The sequence below is a fragment of the Kogia breviceps genome, chromosome 18, assembly GCF_026419965.1.
Source record: "Kogia breviceps isolate mKogBre1 chromosome 18, mKogBre1 haplotype 1, whole genome shotgun sequence".
Lineage (NCBI taxonomy): Eukaryota > Metazoa > Chordata > Mammalia > Artiodactyla > Physeteridae > Kogia > Kogia breviceps.
Window position 1 is genome coordinate 47,543,055 of NC_081327.1, and position 13,471 is coordinate 47,556,525.

At 36.2% G+C, this 13,471-nt stretch overlaps 1 long non-coding RNA gene across 3 annotated transcripts in view; it reads right to left on the reverse strand.

Moving 5' to 3' along the window:
* Window positions 1-6,470: 6,470 nt before the first annotated feature.
* LOC136793099 (uncharacterized) overlaps window positions 6,471-13,471 on the reverse strand; it is a 165,726-nt gene continuing 158,725 nt past the window's right edge. For 2 of the 3 annotated variants that reach the window (XR_010837905.1, XR_010837903.1), the window contains exons 4-8: window positions 11,752-11,822; window positions 9,978-10,160; window positions 8,576-8,618; window positions 7,505-7,615; window positions 6,471-6,668 (exon numbers count right to left, since the gene is read on the reverse strand). This is a non-coding gene — a long non-coding RNA (uncharacterized lncRNA). Of the gene's footprint in view, window positions 6,669-7,504; window positions 7,616-8,508; window positions 8,619-9,977; window positions 10,161-11,751; window positions 11,823-13,471 lie in introns of all 3 variants that reach the window. The other variant, XR_010837904.1, reaches the window with a different exon arrangement.

Consider the following 13,471-nt stretch of genomic DNA (forward strand, 5'->3'; position numbering starts at 1 on the left):
GTATACATATTTTAATTCATGAACATCTATCCTTAAAATGCATGTATTTACTTATGTAAATTATACCCCAGTGCATTTCAGAAAAATTTTAAAAATCATCAACACATATCTAAATCCAATTTTCAGACTTTTGAGAATCCCCAACCACTATAACCACATTCAAGAATATCCACTCACAATTACACAGACAGATTCCTTTTAAATTTAGTGATTTAATTGACATGAGCTTAAGTAAGTCATTTGATGTCTCTGGCCAAAGAGCTACATTTGAAAAAGGAGAATTTTAACTCTTTGATATCCGTATATCTTGGGACCTCATCTAGGAATAATGCAATCTACAGGCCTGTTGAATAGAACTTTCTGTGATGATCTAAATGTTCTTCTATCTATCCTGTCCAATATAACAGCCACAGGCTACATGTGGCTGTTGCACATGGAAAGATGGCTACTGAACTAAAAAACTGAATATTTAGCATTATTTAGTTTTCATGAATAGATATTTAGATATGTGTTGCGAGAGGCCCCTATATCGACAGCCTAAAATAAAGGCCTTTTCACCTGAATCTACTATTCTATAAGTCTACAGCGATGCAAGCAATAAAAAAAGTCATCTCTTAAAATAAGTAACCCCAAAGTTTTATTATAGGAAGCTTGAGTTAAAAGTCTGACACATTGTAAATTACAGAAGACACAATGCAACTGCAGAGAGAGACTGCAAATGTATTTACTATAAATAAGCTTTTTATTTTTGGTATACAACCTGCTGGTTGCATCAATTTCACCAAGGGTAGCCTGTGAAAGAAGAACTGCTTGGATGCATCTGAAATGGTGATCACTGCAAGTAAACAAGAATGACGGTATGAAAATATTATCAAAGAAACAAAATATAAAATGACTTGAATTGGGAAGACACCATGCATTGAGCTTAGTGGCAGATTTCTGACAGTTCTCCTGAACCTGCTCATTCCTAGAAGTTGGCTCATTAAGATATTTCCCCCCATAAATTTGCTCCTTTTATAATACGTTTTAAGCTGTGCCTAGTATTCTTAAAAGTAACTGCTTTCTCTGATTTGTTTTACTTAGTATGATAATCTCTAGGTCCATCCATGTTGCTACAAATGGCATTATTTCATTCTTTTTTATGGCTGAGTAGTATTCCATTGTGTGTGTGGTGTGTGTGTATGTGTATATAGAGAGATCACATCTTCTTTATCCATTCATTTTTAGATTGCTTCCGCAGCTACGAACATTGGGGTGCGTGTATCTTGTTGAATTAGATTTCCTGTCTTTTCCAGATATACGCCCAGGAGTAGCATTGATGGATCATATGGTAGCTCTATTTTTAGATTTTTAAGGAACCTCCATACTGTTCTGCATAGTGGCTGCACCAGTTTACATTCTCACCAACAGTGTAGGAGGGTTCCCTCTTCTCCACACTCTCTCCAGCATTTATTATTCATAGACTTTTTGATGATAGCCAATCTGATCCGTGTGAACTGATACCTCATTGTGGTTTTTGATTTGCATTTCTCTAACAGTTAGTGACGTTGAGCATCTTTGCACGTGCCTGTTGGCCATCTGTATATCTTCTTTGGAGAAATGTCTCTTTAGGTCTACCGCCCATTACTTGATTGGGTTGTTTGGTTTTTTTGCTGTTGTATATTTTGGAAATTAACCCCTTGTTGGTTGCATCCTTTGCAGACATTTTTCTCCCATTCCATAGGTTGTCTTCTCGTTTTGTTGATGGTTTCCTTTGTTGTGCAGCCGCTTCTGATTAGGTCCCATTTGTTTATTTTTGTTTTTATTCCTTTTATGTGGAATCTAAAAAATAATACAAATGAGTTTATTTACAAAACAGAGAGTCACAGACATAAAAAACACACTTATGGTTGCCAGAGGGGAAAGGGGTGTGGTGGGAGGGGTAAATTGGGAGTTTCGGATTAACATATACCCACTACTATATATAAAATAGATAAGTAACAAGGACTTACTTTTAACACACGGAACAATATTGAATTTCTTGTAATAACCTATAATGGAAAATAATCTGAAAAAAAATATGTAACTGAAGCACTTTGCTGTACACCTGAGACTAACACAATATTGTAAATCAACTATACTTCAATTAAAAAAGAAAGGAACTGCTAATTTTCAAAGACATTCCTATCAGAAACAATACTGGAAAATCGTATTCTGCTTTTTCTTAAAAGTGTGAAATCAAGACCTCAAAATACAAATAATCACTTGACCTACCTTTAATACACCGATAAATCTTCACTTTGTAGAGAAAACAAACAGTGATAATAAAGGAGTCTCTGGAGTAAGCTGCAATGTTTTACTCTCATTTATGATCTGATTTATCCCTAAGACATGTCTGCCATGTACACAGAGGGCAAGCTGCAGTTAAATTTTTATCACTCACCTAAGTGTGGATTCAAAGGATTTGTTACTATGGAGGAAAACAAAGGTTCTCTCAAGAAACTATACTTAGCTATATATGTTAATATGGTCCAAGGAACACAATTTCAGTGCAGATTACAGTATTCATCTCAGTACTCATTCAAATGTGATTACTCTAATTTACGTTGCTGACCCTGTTTTCCTACGTTTCTAGCAGCCCTTACATGTTTTTCATATATTTAGGCAAAATGGACTCCAATATAATAATCTTGTATTTTGTCATTGAAAATTGTATCTTATTCTTTGTACTCATATGAGATATGTAGTATTTGTGACTTTATAGATGAAAGGATTCCATGCCTAGTTAATTGGCTGAAGTTTCCTATTGAGTGAAATGTACAACAGAAGAGACACTGAACAAAAGATCTCCAGCCTCAGGGATTTCTCCTCATTTCTGACTGATGGATGATATGCGAGGCGGAGTCAGTTGCTCTTTCTCTCATTGTAATATGCAAAAGAGGGGAAAAAGACATTAAATTATTTATATCATCCCATTAAAAAACCCAGGTGATTTCTATAAATACATATTCTTATATGTATACATATATATTCTTATGAGAATATATGTCTCATATATAAGATAAAAATATAAATGGTTAAAGGGAACATCTTAGTACAAAGATAAAAAGTAAAGGCAAGGCTGAGGAAGATTGGGTCAGTTAACCCTTAAAAAGGTGTTTAGTTCCAATATTCTATGATTCTATATTTGCAAATGAGTGTATACTTTATTTTACTTGAGTTTTATAGGCTCTCCGTTTCCATGCTTTTTGCGTTTAGCAACCAGATAAATATGTTGTAAAAATGCGTGTTTCGAAGACATTGTTTTCTGAATTTATTTAAATCAAAATATATTTTACAAGAATTGCTTTCAGGACTTGAAAATGAAATAAAAGTGCAATATTTAGGAATTTAGTTTGTATCTTTGACTATTAAGTTCATTCTGCACTAGTTAGTTATAAATTTATATGCACATTTCAGTTCTGTATTTGATTAATAGGTATTTTACTGAGGCTCTGTTGTTTCACAATTATTCTCTATTGTGGTAAAAATTATTCTTTTAAATCAGATTTTAAAAATCAGCTCACTATCCCCCTTATTTTCCAGTCTTCTTCCTTTGTTATATTGACTATTCATTTTAGGTATCTTTTTCTAAATATGTTTTAGTAAACAACAAAAAAAGTTCATATAACTACTACTTGTTGGTTTTATGCTTTATTATTTTTATTTGGAGGAAATAGATTCATTGATATTCTCTATGTTTTTATGAGCCCCTCTTCATAACATTACATTAGAATGGGGGTGATAAAAATAGGACTCATCCCTTATGCGTTTCTTGTTATGACAGTGGCTGCCTAAACTCTGTGCTGCGAATAAGATCATTCCGCATATCTGAAAAGAGAGACATTATCAATTTTGCCGTGTCTGCTCTGGACGCTGGACAGGTAAGCTTTAGCTTTTATATTACTCTGTATTTTCTCCCTCTGCGTTAGTGGTCCAATAAGACCGTGGTAGCTGCTCCATGATGTTCTTTGTATTGATATTATTTTGTTTGTTTAGATTATATATTCCATGATTAAACACTGAGATCAATTATGCACTTTCATGAATTTTTAAAATGTTTATTAAAAAATATAGGAAGTAGAAATACCTAAACCGTTCCAAGTTATCCTCTTTCAATAATGATAAAATTTATAACGTGTGTGTGTATATATATATATATATATATATGTATGGATATATATATAATCCGATTTGGCACTGGATGGTAAGGTTTTACTTTGTTGGGCTGACACAGAAAGCATACAATTCAATGCTAGCAACCAACTGCAGTCTCCTCCATGCTAGGCACCGTACCAAGTGATTAACATGTAAAACCTATAACATTTAACTCGCAAAGAAGCATTTTAGAGATTCTGGAAAAAGAGATAGATACACAGAGATTAATTACCTTGCCCAAACCATAGCTGCAGCAAGGCAAGGAGCACGTGAATACACACACACCACCCGGCCAAAAGATCCAGCTACTTGTACTCTTGGTTATTATCCTATGACTTTCCCTCACCATCTCTTCCGTAGCACAACTGAAAGTAATTATAAAATGAATTTATAAATTTAGCCTTGGGAGTTTTGAACCAGTAGATTGCCATGCCTGGGAGAAATCAATCTTGTTTGGGAAAGTAGAGTAGGTTGCAAAATAGCTGTTAGAAAACAGAAACCAGAATGAGTTTTTACAGTGATGAAAATGTGCTGCAGTTATAAAATGATTTCAAATATATTTGCTTTTGACAATACAAATATCAGATTAAAAGCAGTCAAGTCTACTGAAATGCAGAGAATCTATGGATTTTTCCATCTTTTTTTTTTTTTTTTAAACTAAGTAAAGAGTAAATTGGTTTAGGTAATTTTAAGTAAGTTCTACAGATAGCTATTTTATGTCTTGTTCACAAAACAGGAGGTTCTATAGGATCCTCTCAGAGATGTTGATGTACGGATTATTCACTGAGTTTCAGTATTTTGTCTAAGGATCATACCTTCTATTTATTAGGTAAAAGACAAAACAAAATATGACTTTTGTCTGTAAACCGTGAGCTAAATAAAGTAGGGCAAGCTTCCTTTATCTCCAGCCTAACCTCCATTCCAGGGCTGCCCCACAGAACCTCGGGGCTCATAACATGCTTTGAAGACCACCCCCACCCCTCTCCTGGCCCTCTTGATTGATAAGAAAGTAGTCACCCGAAGAGGTTAATGACATATCAGGGTTTGTAAAACTAGGATGTGGCTGCCGAGCCAGGGCTAGAACTTATGCAGTGTCCCCACTGGGGATGCCCTGGGTACGTGGATGGGAATTTGTAGAAATTCCACAGATTACTAAAGAAAATACGCAGCAACTGACTTTCCTGCAAACCTGCTCCGTCCTAGGAATAACAGTCAGGAGAACTTCACCCACAGTACTGGAAAAAGCTATGAAGAAGGTGAATGCTAATGAGGCCAGAAGTTGTAAGTGACTGTATCCCTGAAGCGTTGTAGGATGTTGCAGCAGAATGTTTCCAAAAGGAAGGAATTGGGTAGGTAATGACCATTAACAGAAATGAAAAGTGGAAGAAGAATTAGAATAAGTCTCAAAAAAAGTCTGGTTCTTGTATAGAAAGTCTTAGAATTCTATGCAGATAAAAGAGATTCTGAAAGACATCTCTTTTTCCTGCAAAGGTATATCAAACTTGGTCATCTCCAACCAGACCATGGTGCAGAGCAATACTTATTTGCATACTGATTGTTTAATAGGTACATGGCACACATAAAAACACCTGGAAAGACGCATACCAAATATTAATGGCAATTATATTTAAGAATTAAAACTGGAATCAGGGATATTGTGGAAGATTTGTGAACTAATGCACTCCATGCCCTGCTTGATTTTTTAACACTGTAACATAAAATTGTAAGGTAAAAACAGTATATAGTTAAAGCAAAACCAGAAGATGGGTAAGCTCAAATATAACCAATAGTACCTTTTTCCTCCTGTTTAGGTTGACTTCATTGATGACCTGGAAGCTAATTTTGTTTTTCTGATAAGAATGATGGACAGTTAAAAAAAAAAAAAAGACATGAGACTTGCAAATTAATGCCGATAGAATGTGAACAAAATCTCTGCAGAGCAAAGATGAAATCATTCCTCTATTTCCCCCATTGATTTTGCAATCACATGATCAAGCGCTGTCAACGCACTCCGTGTGTTTCTCATAAAGAAACAGGCAGGCATTTTGGCAATACTAACCTATTTGAGACAATTTAGGCAACTGATCTTGGAAAGCCTTGCCCAGTAGAATTTCATCCATGTGTGTTCAAGTGTGGGGGAGGTAGTTCTTCCCTTTGTATCATCGTATCAGCGTGGCAAGCAGAATAAAGACCTCCCCAAGCCGTCTTCAATTCCCTTTTGACGTGAAAGGTAACACATTCACAGCATCTGGGAATTAAGTTGCACGTGGCATCAAGGTCGCGAAGCAGCTGACTCTATAATGTGGAGATGATTCTGGATTATCCTGGTGGACGCAATGTGAATAACGAGGGGTGTCCTTAAATTGGAAGATGGAGCCTGAACGCAGGTCAAGAGGAAAGCAGTGTGATGTGAGGAGGACTGTACGTACCGTTGCTGGCTTTGGAGGTCAGGGGAAGGGGCCATGAACCTAGGAATGTGGGTGATTTCTAACCTGGATAAAAAAGAAGGAAATGGTCTCTCCCCTAGAGCCTCCAGAAGGAAGGAACCCGACCCTGCCAACATGGTGATTTTGTCTCCATGGAGACCCATTTCAGGTTTCTGACCTCCACGAACCAGACAATATACTGTTGTAAGCCACCAATCTGGCGGGTAATTTGTTATGACAGATGGAAAAGAGCCCCCCCGTTCTCCTCCTTCAAGCTTCCCCGAACATCCCCGCTGACCAGGCTGGTTTGGGTGCCTCCTTTGAGGTCTCATACCCCCACCACCCTGGGTTGATTTCTCCCAGGGCAGTGGTCACAGCCTCCATCCTTTAATCTCCTGAATCTCTGAGATGACTGCACCCGTGCTAGTTCAGGGATGCTGTTAGAAATGCACTGAATGTGACCACTGCTTACTGTGTGCGAAGAGTCATTCTTACTGATATAATTTTACTACAAGGCACAGATACAGGGTATCTACTGAGAGTACTCCAGGAGCTAATATGTGCCTACCATATGCTAGATTTTGCCGTGTTATCTTACATAGATTAACTTCAGATATTTGAAACAACCCTGTGAGGTAGGTACTATTATTAGTAGTATCATCATCATCCCCGATCTATTTATTAGGAAATCAAACTAAAGCGCAGAGAACGTGCTGACAGACTCCAGAGGTAGGATGCTTTACCATCTTGTTTAACTACCTTGGCAGTTTGCCTCTTGAGCCCCAGTACTGAACATAATGCGACAGCTCTTCGATATGTCCATATAAACATAATCTACCCCCATAAATGACCTGTGATGCCGAAAGAAGAAACTTTAGCTAAAAATGTTAAGGTTATCATACCTAGAGGGACCGGTCCAGGCAGGGGAGTGGATGACAGCTGAAATCATGTCGCTGCAGGTACGTACACGTCAGCATGGCCTCCAGCCCCGTTTTTTATGGGCTAGTTTCCTCCTGCAAGAGACGCACAGGATTGAAGACCAATTGTCCTACTGTATACACTCGTTTCCACTTAGTAGGAATCCAAATTCCTGGTGTAGGATCTTAGATGCCTCGGAGGGATGTTGACTTGCTCTTGGTTTTCATGGCTCCAGAGTCACCGAAATGCGAGGACTCACACCGGGGTCGTGCTGGATACTGGGTACTGGCTTCCACCAGACACTGGCTTTGAGGCTCAGGTGCCCAGACCTCAGCTGTTGGGAATATTGTGTGCGGGCAGCTTACAGCACATGCTTCTAAGGAGACTGTCTCCCCAGGCTTGAGCCCAGATCCCACCTTACTTTTTAATTGTTTTGCTGAACTAGAGCTATTTTGCTCCAGTAAAAGCATGTCAGTGACTGTTAGCTCTTTCTTGGGATCACTTTTCGCTTAGTTATATACATGATTATCCAGTGACAAGAAAGAGGTAGGAAAACATTTCTCCAAGCATAATACAAGTTCTTACTTTCTTGACCCTAGACTTCACAATACTTTCTACCACTTGCATACTCTCGGATCTACAATTTCTAGATTCAGATGTTTAGCAAAAATAACATTATTCAGTGATTGCAAAGAGAACCTTCTAATATTTTCTAGATGAAATATGTGAACTATTTGGAAGGCAAAGGGTTACATAACCTAAGTGGCAATGCTATTCCAAATAGGCTGTTAAATCAGGGAAGATAATTATTATGTATGTCATATGCCAAAATAACACTTTCCTGGTGACAAAAATAGTAGCACTATCCACTCTGATCGTGAAATCTATTTAACTTTTCTTTGAAAAGCGAACATACGAAAAATCTTGCCTGGTACCTACTTGAAAAATAAAACAAAACCCCAAGTAACCGTAAAGATTATAAACTTGCCAGATTGGTTTCTTCAGAGAGACATTCAAACAAACATTGAATATGCATTCTCATAAGACAGACTCACAGAAGGAGACTCCAAATGCTGCAGTGAAGGTTGTCTCAGTTCACTGCATGTGAACAGAAATGAACTGTTATAATATTCATAAGCCAACGTTACACAGAAGAGATTTTTTTCCCCAAAAAAGCAGAGCACAGCGTTTTATAATGCATCAAAGTACAGAAAGTATTCATATTCAATAAGCCTAGTGGTATTCTGATTAAGATAATATAAGACTTTGTATGAATGACATTCTTATTAGAAGAAAATGAAGGCATACAATATAAGGACACATTTTTTTAAAAACTGCTTTTTCTTGGGGATTTCAAATTTAATGTTATTTAAAAAATCTATGCTGGTAAGAAATTCCAAATTTTACCCTAAATGTGGCGACTTAATGTCAGTTGTCTGTTTGCTTTCATCTCCCCACTTCTTTCAAGAGGGAAAAGGAAACACTGTATCTGTAATTGCATCATAATCATTAAGACATCCTGAAGGGAATGGACGAGGATGTTCTGAGTCCTTCTACAGTCTAGCTATTTTCAGCCCCTACAGAGACGAATTATAGGAATAACTGTCACCAAGAAGGCAACTTTCAAAGTTTACGTAACAGCTATAGAAACCAAGAGTTTCAGCCAAAAAGAAATGAGCCAAACACTCCACTGAACTATGTGTACCCTCCCGAAGGGGTACACGAATGCCTAGCCATATCCGCATCCATGGCTGTGGCTATTTCTGTCTATGTTTATCTAAGAAATTTAGTTTTTTGCCCTATAAAGGGAAACTGATTCCTACCTGACTGTTCATATAGAATTTGAATTTTGGGCCTCTTCATGGAAATAAAGTATTTATTAAAATAGTGAAAATATTAAGCAACAGGTGTCGAAAACTCCTTTAAATTTACTTACACTGATATTGTCTCTGAACATGCAGAATTTATTAATAATTTATATAAAAAGAAAACCCCAGAAAGTCTAAACAGTTGGGACATGAGTAAAAATATGTAGGATGTAGTAAGATTCCATGTGAACTCAGATTTAAAAGGTCTTCCACTCTTTCAGAATAGCATAAAATATGGTTTCTTACTATTGCTGCTGATTGAAAATATAGACTAACAGACAAGTAATTCCTGATGGTCCCTTAGCCAGGGGCTTACTCACTGTCTCAGCAACTTTCACAGAGGGGAAGCCAAAGCACCGAAGGGTCTTAGGTAACTTCTACCTGCCTTATTCCTCATCATTCTTTGATTTGAAACCCGCAGTTCAGTGTGATGGTTTATGGGAAAAGTGTAGCTAAACAAATATTCTGCACAGCTGCAACACTGAAACATCAGTCTCTGGAAAACCCAAAGGCAGTGTGATATTTTCCATAATTATTATAGAACACGTTGTCAGGAAGACACAACCCACCAAAAGCTTTTCTTACTTACAAGTTGATTAGTAACATTTGGAACTTGAGGCAACACGTAAGCAGTGATTTGTAAACCGCCACTCATGGACGGAGACATCGTAAATCATCATTTCGGGTGCTGTTCACGGTGAGCCATGAAATTGCACTGGAGACACATCAGAAAGCCAACACATTTCTTTTCATCCAAAGGTGACAGCAGGTCCTGACGGTATAGAGCAGTTTATACTTTGGATCTCAATGAAGGTACTCCCAGGGCACTGTTTCCCAGAGCCAATGTTTAAACAACACCATCGATGTCTTAAGTGTCCACGTTGAAGCAAGGCACATCATGTAAGCTCAAGCACAGTGGTATTTATGCAATATTACTAAGGTCTTATAGGTCTTAGTAAGTAATGAATACAAAGGTAGCTATGTTCCAAGAAGTTTACAAATAGCTCCTCTCAGAGATAGTACAATTTTGTGCTTGGCAAATGGAAATCAATAATACTGATTCAATTCGTTTTGCTCCTAGTGTTAACACTAGCTAGCAAAGGTTTATTGCCCACCCCTCGGGTGGGCGATATTTCTAGATGAACTGAAATGCCTGATAATTTCTTTTAATATATTTGCAAAGCTGAATTCAGCCCTATGATTCATTGTTAACTGCTTCAGAACATCATGTGAGAATTTTAAAAATGAATAAAAAGTCAGTAGAAAGGAAAATTCAGAGCACACCATTTGTTAGAATCCATTTTTGTGTGTGCAACATAGCACTTCCATCTCAACAGTGTTCCAAAGCCTCCAAAGCTTCTAATGATGGTGATACACATATTTTTCACTCTAAAAAAACAGGCCAAGGGATAATGAAACCATAATTTCAAAACATTGCAACAGATATAAAATAGCCGCATGCGTAGTTCTGAAACCCTTTATAGCGTACTTTCTGTAAAAGAATCATATATTAAACTTGAGGAGTAAGGAAAAAGAATTTTTAAAAAGTGAAGGAGAAGCAAAGAAATACTAAATATTACAGAATAACACTACCGAAATCAGCGTTTCATTAATCCAACTTGAATACACTTAATTCCTTTCTACATCTTAATCAAGAAAGCCTTGAAATGACAGAAATGTAGAGATGGAGTTTATAAGTCAGTGAATCTAGCAAAGCCAATCTGTTCCTTTATATAAATAATTACATCAGGATCAAAGGACTTTTCTGACTATCACACAGGTGTGCGATTTAGAACATTTTTAATAGTCGTTAGATGTTTATGGAAACACTCAATTTACACATGCATACGCATAAGCCCATTTCACTGTATATTTACTTGCCATTGGCTTATATTGGGTGGAAACAGGAAATCTAACACTCTGAAGTTCGTTTTTATTTTTCAGCTCTCAGAGTTAACCTGAGGTTCTAGTGATCGGTAAGGTTGAATACAAAGCTTAATTTTGGCTTCACGGACCCTTTCAGTGTTTTTCTAAGCTCTAGACAGTCTTCCAAATATCACTTGGAACCAGTGAGATAGTCCTACTTTCCTGTTTTATTAGTGGGAAAGCCAAGGACCAGAGAGACTGACTTACTATGTAACTAGTAGATGAGCTTCTGAGGTCCAGCATCACGATCCTTCCACTTTGCCACTAAAAAAACGTATTTGGACCCTGATTCTTGTTTCATGTCACTATGCCTATTTGCCCTTTCTTAGGATATTTATCTAAGTTGTTAAGATTTGTATTTAATTCCAATAGACTTTAATTGCTGCAGGCTAATGTAAAACAAGAAATAAGAATTTGTAAATTAAAAAAATTAATACCTTCATGGAGCTGGGGCTTTGTTTTGTCTCCTCTTAGTATCTAGAATCACTTCAGAGTGGAACATTTCAATCTGTAAAACAACAACAACAAAACTTTACATATTTAGTTTATAAATTTAGACTTGTTCAAAAGAACACAATCTTAGAGAATGTATTAAAAGCCATACTCAGAAGAAAATCAATAAACCTATACAAAATATTTTAAAAACCCAAATTCAAGTATACTTTGTTTTCTATATACAGATATATTAAATGTCAAATGACAAACTAATTAAATAATAAATGATAAACCAGGGGAAATTTTGCAACACATAAGACAAAAGATTTATTGCCTTGATTTGCAAAGAGCTTAAACAAAACAATAAGAAAAATAAAATTATATATATGCAGGAAAATAAACACTAATGGCAATATTATAATGAAAAGATGTGGTAACAGATTCTCTAATTTGAGTGGGTCTGTATTACAGATGAAACAATAATTTGATACCACCTGGTATCAAAGTGTCCATAATATCTACACTACCTAATGAATATAAAAATATACGTCAGTTGCCCAGTAAATTAAGGTTGGAAATGATCCAGCAGATTCAACTGAGAGATAGCTACTAGCAGGTTTGAAAATACTAGATGTATGATATACAAAGACTTCACATAAAAATGACTTTTCATAGATATGTAAAGATATGCAATGGCTTTTCCTAGAAACTGCTCTAAAAGGTTTAAGCCATTAAGAAGAAAAACTGAGATGTCTAAAGATTACATTTAGAGAAACAAGTTGAGTAATTCTAAAAATAGAGAGCTTTTACCTGCTAGTGTGTGGACTGCTCTCTCCCAGAATGTATCACCTTTGCAATAAGTCCTACTATGTCCAAAATATTTAGAATTTTAATACAAGTTCATCCCCTACTCTATATTTCCTAAGCACTAATTCTGATTTACTATTCTCATTATTCACAAATTTATCAATGTCTAATATCCCATAAATGTGTTATTTTATCATGTCTTGCTCTTTAATAATATATATTATCATGGTGTAAGGAATCACTAATACATCCTAAACACCTAAACAGTGACGCACATATGATATGTCAATAGATACTTGAATAAATGAATCTAAAATGAATCTGAGTGACTTTATCTTACTTAATATTGATAGGAAATTCTACTAGTAACAACATGCTAGATTTCATCATGATAAAACTCAGTAAAGCCAAATCACTTTGAGCGTTAAACAGAAAAATCTTAACCTTTTGCAACTGAACTTTGATAGAGTAATTGTTAAATACCAGCTGCAATATTAAGGGCATCTTATAGGTTAAGATCACTTACACAATGATCAGTCCTTTTCATACTCTGCAGGGACTTATACTCCAGTAAAAGATGGAAAGGCTCACCAAAGAGAAATATTCATAGTATTATGAAGTTCTCACAAAGACATGGACGTGGCCACAGGACAATTTTTAGAGCTTTGGATCAAACTTTAAATTAATACTGAAATCTGTTTATTTAACATTTCCAGAATAGCTGTTAGTTTGTAAAATAACAAGTGTAATTCTTTCAGGCAGGGATAAGATGTTACAGAAAGGTACAAAATGATAATTCTAGGAATCTTCCTAAATGGGTGAGACATAAAATGAGTGTGCTTAGAAAAGAAATGGTTAGTTTTTTACACACTTTTTCTGCCATTACCAGCAGATTCTCCCTGATGTGTTTGAAAA